This window comes from Microcebus murinus, chromosome 2 (assembly GCF_040939455.1).
Source record: "Microcebus murinus isolate Inina chromosome 2, M.murinus_Inina_mat1.0, whole genome shotgun sequence".
Taxonomy (NCBI): Eukaryota; Metazoa; Chordata; class Mammalia; order Primates; family Cheirogaleidae; genus Microcebus; species Microcebus murinus.
This window is the reverse complement of record NC_134105.1, coordinates 69,532,055-69,547,284: the sequence shown is the minus strand read 5'-3', so window position 1 is coordinate 69,547,284 and position 15,230 is coordinate 69,532,055. Positions and strand designations below refer to the sequence as shown.

Genomic DNA, 15,230 nt, shown 5'->3' with positions numbered 1-15,230 from the left:
TAAGTTAGGTACCACCTCCCCTCCACCCATGATATCCCACCCCACTACCTTCAGTCCGTGGAAAAATTGTCTTCCGTGAAACCAGTCCCTGGTGCCAAAAAGACTGGGGACCACTGCATAGCAACTATAACACAATGATATAACACAATGGTAAGTATTTGTGTAACTAAACATAGAAAAGATAATGTGTTGCACTACAATGTTATGATGGCTACAATGTCACTAGGAGATAGGAAATTTTAGCCCCAATATAATCTTATAGAACCATCACCATGTATGTGGTCCATTGTCATTATATGACTATATTAACTCCTCAAAATCAATGCTTTGAACTTTCCTTTACTTTTTTTTTTCTGGCCTTAGAAAATATGTAATTATTACTTCTAGTCCTTCAGTTACTTTTTAATTTCTGATTTCTTCACTCTTCTACAATGCTGCATCTTTGAAAAACAAGATGTAAGTGTCACCTTCAGCTAATGTACTTATTTTTCTCAAGTAATTAGCCATAAAAGCATTACCAAATAGCCAGTAGAATACAGAGATAAAAATTTATGACACTGCCTTGCTTTTCTTTTGTGCTTGAGATTAAAATGCCTTTCTTATTTGAAAGGCTGTTTAAGTACTAAGAGAGTATCCTCATTTTAAATACATGACTTTTGATATTTTATTAGATGGTCTTTCACATGCTCAGATGACCAAGGAATCTTAATTGTCTCAGTAAATGTCACAATAGTTACATTATTTTAGGATATGACATTACAAATACGTAGTATGTCTTAAGGCTGCCAAGCCAATATGATACTGAATACCTCAAATTAATCAAAGACACATCAGTCAGCCTTACAATACTAGCAAAATACTGCACATAGCTCAATACATACATTAATAGTCAACGCCACACAAATTGAGGGCAAATGGCAAGTGGCAAATTGCCATTTGCAAACAAAGGCAAATTCTTTTATAAAATTTTATTTTATAAAAGAATTTGCCTTTCAGAGACACACAAAAGGGATCGATGAGATTCCCTCTAGTAGTTCTATATGGTTTGATGACAAAAACAAGTAAAGAAAAAGACCAGGTTTAGTTTGTGGTTAATTTCTATCAGGTGGATAATTACTAGTCTGGTAAGAATTGAATTAATATTCAGGTATAAAGAAATACTGTAATAAAAATAAAGTTAATGTGAAGTACAAAAATCATTTATACCACCTAGATTATGAAAGCATGGTTATCAAGAGAACAAAAGAAAAAATGGGCAGCAGGAAGCACTGGCCATATTACTTCCTTTTAAAAAGCATGGATATACAATTTCATAAAGAAAAGATTAATTTACATATTGTTTCACACTGTAGAAATAATAGACTCATTCAAGAAAAGCAAATCCTCTTCATAGCATATAATTTGGATATGTTATTCATTGAATTTCTCAAAGGTACTGTTAAACTAGGCTGATATTTTTCTTCTTTAAAAATGTTTTAGCTTTATCTTGTCTGTTTTTAATTGAGAAAAATCAATTCTAATTATACCTAACTAAAGCCATGGTTACAGAAAGCTTTAGTCTCTCTAACTTATATCCCATTAGGAAGCATTCAGCATTGTCCTAATGAAAGCTTTTCAACTGAACAAACAGTTCATCCTCCCTACTCCTGGGAATAAGAAGCCAGATAGATCACTCCAATGACAAAGATAAAAAGATGAGATAGCAAGTTATTTTGCCATGGCAACAACTTTAAAAATTCTAAACAGATCACTTTTACTTATTTAAATATAAATGTGGTCTAAAGCAGCTGCTACAATGACTGACAAGTTCTCAATTAAAATCTATTACCAGGAGGGTTTCCAACTTAGAATGTGTAACAATATCTGCCATTGAACAGAAAGAGGAGCTGTAAATATATTATCCCAAACTATGTTTCAGCCATAGATACTTAAATTGCAGCATTTCAGCCTAATCTTAATAATGTGCTCAATAAAAGTGTACTTTGGTTTTATTCTAGAGAACTAGGACCAAAAAAATCCCAAAGATACATGTGCCATGGCATTTTAAGTTTGGGTTTGTAAAGCTGGATCTCATCAGAGCTATTGAAATCCTCCAAAGTATTTGGTCAAAATTTATAGCCTGTATAGTCCAGTATAAGGTGGTAATTTTTAGTTATTAATTCCTAAACCCCACCCTGCAATAGTTAAGTTCTTACAGTAATATAACCAGAGAGCAAAATTTATAAACTTTTTCAGTTAATAATGCCTTTAAATATATATATGAAGATTTACCAAATGCCATCAGTTACATTTAAAAGAATAACATAATATTTGGTACAAGGCATAAAAAATAAACAATACCTTAAACTGTAAAAATTACCTCAGATTTAAATAAAATACATATTTATAAACTATCCAGCACAGTTCAATGTCATCTTGCTTTCAACAAAATTTTATTAAATGTGAGTCAAAAAGCTCCTCCCTTCTCTTCCAACAGTCTTAATAGCTTATCTACAAATTTAAATTTTCCATTTAAATATATTACTATCTAAATAGCTATATGTCATTGTTTATGCCTTTTCCCTTCAACCTTTAGTCTTTCTATAGGAAGAGCTACCAACTAATTTTACCTCAATCAGACAAAAAAAAAAAAATTAAGCTGCCTTTTTTTATGCAGCCAATTAGCATTTGAGCACTATAAATTCCAACAGTACTCCTTCCTTTGCCTACCACCAAAATAGGAAAAGCTTAAGAAAAAGAAAAAAGCTAGAATTTTAAAACACTGATCTCCTTTCCATAGAAAGTGACTTTTAAATTACATGGAAAGTAACATGATTTTAAAATATGCACATAGAACTTATTTTTCTACAAAAGTTCTTAAGTATTTTGGAAGAGAATTAAAGGTAAGACTCATGTATATACACACAGTTATGCCAACAAAATAGATCTTTAAAACTACATATTACCAAATAACCTCAGGAGTTTGTCCGAATTCAGTCAGTTCTAGGGTTGTAAAGGAAAGGATAAACTTCTGTACTCAATTAGTCCAAAGAAGTTGACTTCACCAACGTAATCAATTTTAAAGATTCTAAGGAGACCAGAAGAGATCGGGAATACTCTATAAGTCTGGAAGCCTTTTAAGAAAAAGAATAACTTGAGAGTCTTATATCTAAACACATGCCTAAGTGTGATGACTACTAAAGGAAAATATTGTTTTTCTTCTATACTCACAACACTAATGGGTCTTAATGTATGGGTTTTCCACTTAAGCAATTCTCCAGTTCTCTGTGGACACCAAGTGTCCTATAATTTAACTCAGTTCTGACACTAACTGCCTAAGGTTGGCACAGACCCCACAGATTAAGAGTTTAGTCCCACAAGACTGCCCCCAGTTCAGATGCCACTTACAAGTAGTAGGTCCCCAGCGTATCCACAATCCCTGACTTGGTTACAAATCAGAGGTTGCTATGACCAACCCCCTCCATCATGTTTGATAATTGCCTAGAATGGTTCACAGAACTCAGGAAGGAACTTTACTTACATTTACCAGTTTATTATAATGAATACAACTCAGGAACAGCCAAATGCAAGAGATGCATAAAACAAGGTCTGAGGAGGTATACAGAACTTCCACACCCTCTCTGGGCTTGCTGCCCTCCTTGAATCTCAATGCAATTTAGAAGCTCTCCAAATCCAGAAGTTTAGGTATTTTTGTGGAGGCTTCATCACGTAGGCATGACCAATCAATCTCCAGTCCCTCTCCCTTTTCTGGAGCATGGGGTGGGTCCGCAAATTCCAAGCTTCTGATCATGGCTTGGTCTTTCTGGTAATCAGACCCATCCTGAAACTACCCAGGAGCCGACCAAGAGTTGCCCCATTAAAACAAAATATATTATTACCCCCAAAATTCAAAGGGATTTAGAGGTTCTGTAACAAAAACCAGGATCAAACACCAAATATTAGAACAAAATAGAGGACAGCACTCCTGTCATTCAGAAAAATGTTTTTATGGGGGTTTTATGAGCCCTGTGTCAGGAACTGGGGGAAGAGACCAAATATATATTTCTTATTGTGTCACAACTACAAACCTGAACTCTTAGATTGCTCTGTGAATGCTAAACTGTCACGGGCTCTTCTGGATAAAGAAGACCTAGATATTTCCAAAACCCAAAGACTTTCATGGATTCCAAGTATCATATTTTATGCTATTAAATGGGAAACTGGGTTCAAGGAATTTTAAATCAACTTCACTATGACATAATTTACATACACCCAAAATATAGACTAAGGTATAATTTACATACAATCATTTCAAATGTATAGTATAAAGAGTTTTAGAAAAAAATTAAGATATAGCACATTTCCTTCATCCCAGAAAAGTCCCTCAGCCCACTTTCAATCAACTTCCTACCCTTAACCCAAGGCAACCAAGAATGTACTGTCATTCTAGACTAGTTTTGCCTTTTCTAGAATTTCATATTTAGTCTTTATCAATAATTTTATGAGATAATTTGAGGCTAAATGAAGTTAAGCAACTTGCACAACTTTACACAACTCCAAGATTAGAATTTAGGATTTAAATCAAGTCTGTCTGATGCCAAAGCCTACTATTAGGTGATACTACAGGATCTGAGTATTGTTCATTTTTGTATACCTAGCATTTGTATGCCTGGCCTCTGAATAATGAAATGAATCTAAGGAAACTGATGTGAACTGGGACCCAAGAAAAAGAAAGATTCATTTTGAATAACAAATCAGTAGATCTTGGTAATTAAAGAGAACAAATAAAGATAAAGGATCCTCAGATTTTATTAAATGCATAGTCTCGAAGTATCTCCCAAGTAATTTATTAACTGCAAAGGGAAAGATGGTGGCTTTACAGTGGAGAAAGCCAAAACCACCTTAACCAAGTGACTAAGGCCAAATACCACCAGTAAATAAGATATATTAACATCATGAAACCCATGATAAAAGACACACATCATTTCTGTGGTATTCTTATCAAATATATATAACTTCAGTCCAGTCATGAGAAACACTGGACAAATTCAAATTTAGGTCATGAAAGACCAAAAATCTGAGGAATTACTAAAGATTGTAATGAATAAAAAAAAAAAAATCACAACTAAATCTGTTGCAAGATCCTAGATTGTATACTGACTAGAAAAAGGGCATTAGTGGAAAAACAGGTGGAATTCAAATAAGGCCTACAGTTAACAATATTGTATCAATGTTATTTTCTAGTTATCAAAACGAATGGTTATGTAAGATTTTAACATTAGATGAAGCTGGGTAAGGGATACAGTAATCCCCACTTAGCTGCAGGGGATACGTTCCAAGACCCTCAGTGGATACCTGAAATAGCAGATAGTATTAAACCCTATATATACACTATGTTTTCCCCTACCCATACATATCTATGATAAAATTTAATTTATAAATTTGCCACAGTAGAGATGAACAATTAACTAATAATAAAATAGAATATAATAATATACTTTAACAAAAGTTATAGTATATTATAAAAATATGGTATTATAAAAATATAGTATAAAATGTGGTCTCTCTCTCTCGAAATATCTTATTGTACTGTATGCATCTACTTTTGGACCAAGGTTGATCGCAGGTAACAAACTGTGTAAAGCAAAACCTAGTATAAAGGGGAACTACTGTATATGTAAACTGTACTTTTTCACAACTTTTCTGTAAGTCTAAAATTAGTTCAAAATTAAAAGTTCAAAAAAAGGTCTTTGAATATTTTTCTGAAAGTCAAACATAATTCATAATATTGCAATAATGAATGCATTTAAACCAATCTTCTGATGAAATTCTAGGGTCAATTTTGTTATATTCAAATCATGGCAACATTTGTAAAATATATTCTATGTACATTACTACAGAATGTGGTGACATTATGAGAGCCTTGAAGCTATGTATGATTTAATAAGTGAGTTATAACAAACACAAAAAATTGAAATCCAAACTGAAAGATCTAGAGCTAAGAGAGCTGGGTTCAAAACACAAAACCAGTAATTCTGAAAATATTTTTTGTATCTCCTGAGCTGCTCAGGATATTTATGTATTTTTTTCTTCCAAGAATAAAAACTTCAACCTCAGACAATTAATAAATATAAGCACTAGATCCTCTCCTTACACAAAATTCCTACAAATTCTTGATGAAAATATGAAATACAATGGAATAAAATTTGGAAGTCCTAACAAAGCACAATATTGTATATGTGATACGTGCACGCTATAGTGCTGTGGTGCGCAGCCTTTTAGGGACCTGAGGCTGCAGAGCGCCGCCTCCCCACTGGCGTGGGTGTCCCCACACAGCAGGAGGTGAGTCCGTGACTAGGGAGCAAGCTTCTTTCTGCTTGGGCTTCAGCTTGCGGCTTCCCCCATCGCTGCACAGCTGCCTGAACTCCATCTTCACCCCCACACCTCCCCTATCCCCGTAGAAAATTTTTGTTTCATAAAACCAGTCCTTGGTGCCAAAAAGGTTAGGAACCATTGGTATAGCGGACACCGTTTTGTACAGAACAAAACTTTGTGCTGTGAAATGCTCATCTCCCTACTCTAACACTGTAATTGTAAAGAAGCTACTATTTGTATTCAAATCCCACATCTTCATGGCCATACTTTCATGGCTACTCAGATGGAGTAGACATCTGACCTAAGCTGAGTCCATAATAAAACCCTACTCCAGGTCCAATTTATATATTAAGATCTTTTGCCTTAAAACAAATTTAAGAAACTAAAAATAAGAGTAGCAGGGAAGTGGTCAGTTTTATTGGAAACATTGGAAGGATACTAGGGTAGCTCGCGGAAGGAAAGAACTCAACCATCAGGCATTTTCAGGATGGTAAGAAACAAAAGAGTTCTGTAGACACATTTGTGGACCTTCTCTCATGTATACCACTATTTCCATGTCTAGCCACCATTTATTTATTTCTTTGAGCAGAAACGTTATATCTTTTCCATCATTGTATCTCTAGCAACCTATCATATAATAGGCCCTCAATAAATACTTGCTAACTGAATTAATAAAATTAGTTAATAAAATAATTCCTGAGAGAGACAATCCAATCAGCCCAGCTTATTTCAGTTATCTATTCCTAGATCAATGAACTGGCCTAGCATCAGTTGAAGCCATTTGGGGACCTTTTCCATAAAAGAGAAACTTGTCAATGGTGCTAATTCGCATCTAGTACATATGTAAATATTAAAATATGATGTAAATTATTCCATTACATCAAATAAAAGTGTTTTCATGTGTATTTTAAGGCTTCTAAATTTGAATATTTGTACCATCCCTTAATTTACTTGTATTAAAATTTTTTTCCTCATAAATAATAAACAAAAGCCATGTGTGAACCAAAATAACTTTAAACAAGGACATTCACTCATGCCATCACTGGCAAAACTAAATAAAAATCATAAATTAAAATTATGCTTAAAATCTTTTAATTTAGATTTCATTAAGTAGATTTGTTCACTCAATTTTTTGATTTACAACTGACCTATATTTCTTTCAGGTTCTTCTCAGTGTTGTTAGATTGCTTACAGAGGAAATTATTTTAATCATGTTTATTTGCATCAATACATTATTAATTTCAAAATGTGCACAAGTAGAATGAATAAATAACCTAAACAAGATTTAATCATTCTGTTTTAAAATGTTAAAGATGTCTCTTTAACTAAATATTCTTAATTAAAAGATTTTAAGTAACTCAGTCTTGTCAGTAAATAAGTTTGTTACAGCTAAACGTAAAGAACCAAATAAAAAATTTTTCAAATTTTTAAAATAAATTTGTCAAATTAACTCCTCTACTTGGTATCATCATAATTCTAAATTTCAGTAATGCCTATATAAGTATTTATGTGTTTATATTTTAACATATAACATTATTATAAAAGTCTAGCCCTTAGAAAATCATTAAATCATTCCAACCTTGACAATGAGAAGAGTTATGTGAAATTAGCTTAGAAGGAATGGCTTATGCTACAATCTCCCACAATCTGTACACTTTCTACACAGACACATATACAATTGTTTATAAAGCTACTTTTGTAAGTTCAAAGTAGAGAAAGGGCTCCATAAACAAAATAAGATGTTTGCTTCAGAAAGAAAAGGCATAGAAAGAAAATTTATCCCTAAATCTTAATTAAGGATTCAGAAGAACTTAACCAAGGACTTATAACTGTGTACAGAACTAAGAGATAAAATTTTAAACCTGAAAGATTAATGTAGCTTTAAGATCAGGCTTTTAAGTAACAACCTCTGTAAATAAGTCAAAGTAAAGTTATTATAAGTATGAAAAGTAACACTTTAGACTTAGGACATATTTTGACATACACATATTTTAAGAAATCATGTATTTGGAGCAAACTTACTTATATGGAATTGGTACCAAAAAAATTTGATGAAAATATTTTTATTCCATCCCTTGAGCAAAAAAAAAAAAAATCTGGTTTTCTACACTACTCAGCTGAATGGTACTAATGATTTCATATTTATGTCTCCATGCAAAAGAGAGAATAAAATTAGTTTACAACACTCATTTTTAATGGGGTTGAAATTAAATTTCCAAATATATGATTTCTTGATATCTTAAATCTTAAAATCTAGCAGCATGAAGTTTAAAAAAAAAAAACAATAAAAGCAAAGACATTTAAACAATCTACAGAAATGGAGGAGGTTAGAGAAACCACTTATAAAGATTGGAGATATAAGTAATCCAAAGATGACCTAAGCAAAAATCATATAAAACCCATTGTGGTTTTGCTAGCACTTCAAAAACTCTGCTACTAAATACAAATATATGCTTTGGATAACACGCAAAACCTATCTCTAAAGAAAGAAACATAGTGGAAATGGTTACATTATAGTAAACTACTTAATACACCACTTAAAAAAACTAAAGATCCTAAAACTCCTTCAAAGACAACATAAAGAACTATAATTACACTGATAAACTTAGCAAATATATCTAACATTAGCTGCTTTAACACTGTATTCCAAAGATCCCAAATGGTTAACAAATTATCAGGAGACAATAAATTAGATAAATTCTCAGTAATATGCTCTAACAAATAAACCAATACAATGTGCTTTTAATCTTTCTTTCAAAGAGAAAATATATATAAGAGGATGCTTGTTCAAATAACCTCCTTGTACACAAGAGTTCTACTCCTAAATCCCTTAAGAATGGGACCCACTCTATTTTTTTTAAATGATCCAAGTTAAAGTTTAGTAAAAGAGATTTGTACCATAGGTTAATAAAATGCTAAAAGTAGTTGGGACAGTATTCTTAAAGTAATTAATGGACAAGAAGCATTATTAAAAAGATGATCATTACAAATAGTATCTCACAATGAATTGCAATCAACAAGTTCATGTTAAAGATGTATTTCCCATTAGGTTGTAATAGATTAAATATAATAACATTGTATGAATGCTTTATGCATTTCAAAAAGCAAAACTAAGAAGAAGAAAGAACATCCATAAAACTAGAGACTCCAATTTAAGAGGCAACCTCCCCTAACCCTGACTATTATAAATATTGTTCATAATTCTGTTGGATGTCACTGGAGCAGGAAAAGTACCAGAGAAAAGAAAGAAGGAATGGTGGGAGTATAGGATAAAAAGAGGAAAAAGAAGTACAGTGTAATATGTTACATACTACAAAAAGAATCATATTATAATGTGTATCAGTAAGAGTCTAACCAAAAATACTGAAACAACTCAGAGAAGACACGGCTACCAACGTAAGAAATTCTCCCACAGATCCTAGGACCAGAAGGAGGAACTCTTTGGGCAAGAGCTAAAGTCACAAAGTAGATACAGCCACCACCAGAGACACAACCTTATCAGAGATGGCAACCAAGACAAAACAAGCAAAAAATATCCTGGCTTCTCCCTTCTAACTGTCCTCCAATCTTTTGCTAGTATCTGCCAATGGACAAATCCAAGTAGAAACCTATGGGCTCAGCCCTTAAAATAGAAAAAAGGAAGTACAAATTCAGAAACGGATCTAAAAGCAAACAGGCAGATGATAAAGAATACCCCTCCCAAGCAGGTAGCGTGGCCGAGCGGTCTAAGGCGCTGGGTTAAGAATACCCCACCCAAATTCTCTTCTGGTATTAGCAGATATCATACAGACCTTAGATTTTATCGCTTATTCCTGTCACTTCCTTGCCTAAGCTATGCTTTTCCTAAAGAGGGTGAAAATGGTCCTCTATTCCTCACTTTAATATTACTTTTAAAAAATCCATTATAATCTAAAAGTATGAGGACTATATCTAAGTAGTTCAAGCCCTACAGGATCCCAAGTGTCATCTATCCCAACGGTTGGATTTTAATCAGTGGCTGGAGAATTTAATCACCTCCAAGGAACTTTAAAAAAAAATACGGCCGGGCGCGGTGGCTCACGCCTGTAATCCTAGCACTCTGGGAGGCCGAGGCGGGCGGATTGCTCGAGGTCAGGAGTTCGAAACCAGCCTGAGCAAGAGTGAGACCCCGTCTCTACTATAAATAGAAAGAAATTAATTGGCCAACTAATATATATAAAAAAAATTAGCCGGGCATGGTGGCGAATGCCTGTAGTCCCAGCTACTTGGGAGGCTGAGGCAGGAGGATTGCTTGAGCCAGGAGTTTGAGGTTGCTGTGAGCTAGGCTGACGCCACGGCACTCACTCTAGCCTGGGCAACAAAGCGAGACTCTGTCTCAAGAAAAAAAAAAAAAATAATAAAAAAAAATACCAATATCCATTCTCCTCCCGCATGTGTAGATTAAATCAGAATCTCCAAAAGTGAGGCCCATGCATCAGTATTTTTTTAAAGCTCCCCAAAGTGATTCTAATGTGTAGCCAGGCTTGAGAACCACTGGTTTACCAAAGATACTGCTGGAAGTCCAAGGACTAAAAGCTAAAATGTATTCAATGACACCCTAATATCTCAGCCAGAAGAGGGCAGCAAGGAGCTATTCTGGAAAGCCACAAATGAAAAAATAGGGTACGAAGCAGGGAGTTGTTCTCAGGGAAAAATCCCACTGAGATTCAAGTATTCTGGGAGAAATGCCATGCCTCAAGTGGGAACTAATGAATGAATGGTAAGGAACCAAGCAGGGATAAACCAGCAAGCAGAATGAGTTGAAGGAATAAGAGAGAGCCAGGAAATGTCAGAAAAGTGCCTGGCACAAAAAGCCACTCAGTGGAAGAAGAGGCTAAGATCAGAGTCACTAGCAAGCAGAAGGTAATTCTCCAAAAGGAGGAGGCAGAAATTAGCCCAGTATCCCGAAGGTTCCATTTTCAACAACAATCCCAGCTAAACTAGAAAAATAGCGTAAATCTTGAGAGGTAGTTTTGGAATTCACAAAATAGAATAACTTGAGCACAAAACAAGTGGCTGAAAATCTTTGACAACACTATATAAAGAACAAATGTGATGTCAAGAGTAATGCACAAAAAGAATATATTATTGTTTTAAAATCAAAACTATAGAACTTATTACTTTTAGGCAAGGGATATATGACTTCATATCCCTCTTCCAGAGGATACTTGGGGAAAAAACCTAAATGTTTCAATTCAGGCATTTATCTACAACTATCTATTATATTATGCTCTCTCTCACATACACACACACACACAAAAAGAAAATAAATGTCTCTTATTGAAGACTAGTCCCTCTTTTCATTGGCTATTAGGAATCTCAGAAATTTAATCTTTTTTTTTTTTTTTTTTTTTTTTTGGCTAGAGTGCCATGGCATTAGCCTAGCTCACAGAAACCTCAAACTCCTGGACTCAAGCAATCCTCCTGCCTCAGCCTCCCGAGTAGCTGGGACTATAGGCATGCACCACCATGCCCGGCTAATTTTTTCTATATATTTTTAGTTGGCCAGTTAATTTTTCTATTTTTAGTAGAGACAGGGTCTCACTCTTGCTCAGGTTAGTCTCGAATTCCTGAGCTCAAACAATCCTCCCACCTCGGCCTCCTGGATGCTAGGATTACAGGTATGAGCCACCATACCTGGCCAGAAATTTAGTCTTTTAAGAGTGAATTTTATGGCATACGTTTTATGTATTAATATTATCCTTAGAACTATTTATCTTCCCTGTACTCATTTTCCAGTCATCCTAATTTCCTTTGTTATTTGTCTTACTATATTATTGAAAGATGCATCAAATTCTTTTTGAACTGAGGCTGAGATTAAGGAAATCAATTAAATTAAAATATGACCCAGACTCATCTAATCTTTGCTATCAGATGCCTTAGTACTTTACAAGAACTATCAGACATACTACAAATATATTATGTTCAAAAAGGGTCTAGTGCAAGCATACCAGTGCAAATCCACAATGACTTCTAGAAAAATAATTTTAAGTACGTGGGAAATTATTGTCATTCTTTATATATAAAGACAATATATCCACTATTATTATCACTGTGACAAATCATGTAACAATAAAAACAAATAAACTGAACTCTATAGTTACATACTTGACATTCAGACTGACACTGAATCACCAGTTACTTGTTCATCACACATATATACACACACACACACAGACAAAAAAAAAACCCAATCATTAAAGAGTATTTTGAAAAACATTTAGCTTTAACATTTAATGAACACAAATTTTCTGTATTGCTTTAGTTGAAAAAGAAACATGAAAAAGTATTCAAAATTTCTCAGAAATTTTTATATTTAGCAAAAAATTAGCCTCTGGCTTTTAGTTTATTCAAAAATAAAGACACCAATACCACTTTTTTCTATACCACCACCTTCTTGTAGGGATTGGGGATTAGAGGAGAATCACAAACCTTGGAACAGGAGAAATCGATTATCAGACTTTCACTTGTAGTACACCTATAAATTACAGATGTCTAGCTGACCACAACATCCAGATAAACCTTAATATCTTAACCAAACATCAAGTTTCTTATTTTATAACTGTATTACCTTAAAATCATTTCAAGAAGGCTGGGAGCGGTGGCTCATGCCTGCAATCCTAGTACTCTGGGAGGCTGAGGCAGGAGGATTGTTCGAGGTCAGGAGTGCGAAACCAGCCTGAGCAAGAGCAAGACCCCATCACCATTATGAACAGAAAGAAATTAATTGGCCAACTTATATAGACAAAATTAGCCGGGCATGGTGGCACATGCCTATAGTCCCAGCTACTCACGAGGCTGAGGCAGAAGGATTGCTTGGGCCCAGGAGTTTGAGGTTTCTGTGAGCTAGGCTGACGCCATGGCACTCACTCTAGCCTGGGCAACAAAGCGAGACTCTGTCTCAAAAAAAAAAAAAAAATCATTTCAAGAGGAGCCTTAATTCTAGTATACTGAGCATCTGTAAAATATGTATAATAAACTTCCATATGCTGTATGTACTGTTTAAATCTCTTGGGGTAAGGATCATGCTTAATTCATCTTTGAATCTCTCAACATTTACCACAATACCATTAGTGGTAATGCATGAAGTCCCAACAAGATCTTTTTCCCTCTCATTTTTCCCACTGTGTTACATATATATATCTTATATATATATATATATTATAATGCATAAAATTAGATGTACAAAATGTTTGTATAGCAGCATTACTTATAATATCCACCAAATGGAAACCTAGATGTCCATCAGTGGATAAATGGATAAATTGTGATATATACATATAATGGAATATTATTTAGCCATAAAAAGTAACAAAGTACTGATACATGCCACACTTGGATGAATCTCGAAAACATTATGCTAAGTGAAAGAAGCCACACAGAAAGGTCACATATTGTATGATTCCTTTTACATGATATATTCAGCATGGAAAATCCATACAGACAAAAAGCAGATTACAAATTACCAGGGGATTTGGAGGGGAGAGAGACATTGGGGAGTGATTACCTAATGGGTATGGGATGTTTTTATGATGAAATGATGAAAAAAATTTAAAACTAGAAAGAGCTGTTGTTTGTACATCATTATGAATATCCTAAATACCACTGAATAGTATACTTCAAAGTGAATCATTATATACTATATGAATTTCACCTCTCAAAAAACATATTTGAAGAAAAACTGCATGTATAATTTAAAGACTTATAAAACGAGCACCTGTATAACTCACAATCATTAACAGGCAATAAAACTCTCCCAGTACTCCTAGAAACCACAAGTGTTCCTCCTTAATTCTCCTTTTCCACAAAGATAAAAATAATCCTGACTTTCAGTAATCACTTCGTAGCTTTTCTTTATTGTTTTACCAACTACATACACATCCTTAAAACAATACAGTAAAATTTCATCATATTATATGAACTCTCTTGCCTTGATTTCTTATACTCACTCCACATAGTATTTGTAAGATTCACTCACATTGTTGGAAATAATTGTAGTTCATTTTATTGCTTGTACAGTCCAAGGAGGTTTTTTTTAATTAACAGGCTTATGCAGGTCTTTTCATGGTGTGACAGCTCATTTCTTTTTATGGCTGGATAATACTATATATATGGATATACCACAATTTGTTTATTTATTCACCTACTGAAGGACATCTTGGTTGCCTCAAAGGTTTTGCATTTATGAATAAAGTTGCTATAAACATTTGTGTGCAGATTTTTATGTGGACATAAGTTTTCAACTCATTTGGATAAATACCAAGAAGCATGATAGCTGGATTATATGGTAAGAGTATGCTCAGTTTTGTTAAGGAACTGCCAAACTGTCTTTCAAAGGATATCACTTTGCATTCCCATCAGCAAAGAATGAGAATTCCCATTACTTGCATCTTCACCTGCATGTGGTGCTGTCAACATTTGTGATTTTCCCCATTCTAATAGGTATAATGGTATCTCATTGTGGTTTTAATTTCCAATTCTCTAGTGACATCTGTCAAACATCTTTATGTATGCTTATTTGCCATACAGATATCTTCTTTTGGGAGGTTCAGATTTTTTTGTCCATTTTTTAATTGGTTTGTTCATTTTCATATTGTTGAATTTTAAGGGTTCTTTATATATTTTGCATGCCAGTCCTTTATCAGATATGTATTTTGCAAAGATTTTCTGTGGTTTGTCTTTTCATTCTTTTATCAGTATCTTTCACAGAAGTTTTTTATTTTAATGAAGTCCAACTTATCAATTTTTTTCTTTCACTGATTATGCTTTTGGTATCATGTCTAAAACGTCATCAACAAACCTAAGGTCACCAGATTTTCTCCTATGTTATCTTCTAGGAGTTTTACATTTTTGTGTTT

The 15,230-nt window shown here is 33.9% G+C and overlaps 1 protein-coding gene across 3 annotated transcripts in view; it reads right to left on the bottom strand.

Moving 5' to 3' along the window:
• The window catches only part of HS2ST1 (heparan sulfate 2-O-sulfotransferase 1), a 169,955-nt gene that overhangs the window by 114,279 nt on the left and 40,446 nt on the right, over positions 1-15,230 (bottom strand). The window contains exon 1 of one of the 3 annotated variants that reach the window (XM_075999765.1): positions 49-10,685. The exons of the other annotated variants lie outside the window; for them this stretch is intronic. The gene's annotated coding sequence lies outside the window, so the exon portion shown is untranslated. Of the gene's footprint in view, positions 1-48; positions 10,686-15,230 lie in introns of those variants that run through there. 3 annotated transcript variants of the gene reach the window in all.